This window comes from Macrotis lagotis, chromosome 1 (genome assembly GCF_037893015.1).
Source record: "Macrotis lagotis isolate mMagLag1 chromosome 1, bilby.v1.9.chrom.fasta, whole genome shotgun sequence".
NCBI lineage: Eukaryota > Metazoa > Chordata > Mammalia > Peramelemorphia > Peramelidae > Macrotis > Macrotis lagotis.
In genome coordinates, this window is record NC_133658.1 from 39,499,965 (window position 1) to 39,501,318 (window position 1,354).

General features: G+C 40.5%; 1 pseudogene; it reads left to right on the plus strand.

Annotated features, from left to right (window-relative positions):
- The first annotated feature begins 511 nt into the window (after positions 1-511).
- Positions 512-1,354, plus strand: LOC141505056 (tropomyosin-like; annotated as a pseudogene).

Here is a 1,354-nt window from a genome sequence, read left to right on the forward strand (position 1 = left end):
GGAAACAACTGCCTTTACAAGTTAAGGCAACCACTTATTTTCAGATTAGAGCCATGGTGCTCAAGTATACCAGCTCCAAGTCATTCTTGGCCTTCATTCTCTTTTATCCACTCTTGCGCAACTATCATTCTGGGTTCCACCTCTAAAACTTTTCTATGATCTATCCCCCTTTCCTTACTAATTAATCCTTCATCATCCCTCATTGGTTCCATTGTAATGGGTTCCTCCATGGATTGTTTGCCTCCAATACCATATTTCTCCAATCCAATTTTACAGATAGATAAACTGACACTCCAAAAGAATGTCTGACCTTGTTACTTCCTTCCTTAAGAAAAACTGTTTAAAATAAAATTTATAAAAGATTCCTTTGCTCCCTATTATCTCTAGAATCAAATGTAAACTCTTTGTTTGAATATTTAAATTCTTTCACAAATTAGGTCGAAGAGAAGTTGCAGCCGCACCAAGCAAAAGACACAGTAACCAGAGCAGGAACTGAAAAAGGGTGGGCACCATGACTGGAATCACCACCATTGAAGCAGTGCAGCTCAAGATTCAGGGTCTGCAGTAGCAGGTTGATGATTCCAAGGAGAGGGTCAAGTGTCTCTAGTGGGAGATGGGGGGAAGAAGAAAGACCTGAAACAGACTGAGTCTGAGGTAACTTCCCTGACTCATTTAATCCAGCTGGGTAAGGAGGAACTAGACCATGCTTAGGAACACCTGGCATCCATTCTCTAGAAGTTAGAAAAGGCAGAGAAGGCAGCAGATAAGGGTTAGAGAGGTTTGAAGGTCATTGAAAATTGGGCCCTAAAGGATGAAGAGTAGTTGAAGCTGCAAGAAATCTAGGTGAAAGAGGCCAAGTATATCATAGGGGAAGCTGATGGGAAGTCTGAAGAGGTGGCTGACAAGTTGATGATCATTGAAGGGGACTTGGAGCACAAAGTGGAGTGGGCCCAGCTGGCTGAATCCCATTTATTGGGAGATGGATGAGTAGGTCAGACTACTGAACCAGAATCTGAAGTATCTGCAGGTTGATAGAGAAAAGTATTCTCATATTATTGAGTTAAATATACTTTCCTTAGATGGGGTCTATTTGAGAGTCAACCTGAGAAAAAGAAATCAAAAGTACAAGTGTTTCTATACTGAAAATTGGCAACATGTTTTTGGAAATAACCAGTCCCTCAATAAAAAGGATTCCAAATTATCTCTAATTAATCCCACATTACTCCCCCTCATGTACTGTATGTTTGAGCAGACAGTGGTCTCTGTTGTTCCATGGATTTGGTTTTCCATCCTCTACCTCTGTTCCTTTTACTTTAATTCTGTTCCTTCTTTATCTCTCTTGCAGAATCTCTAA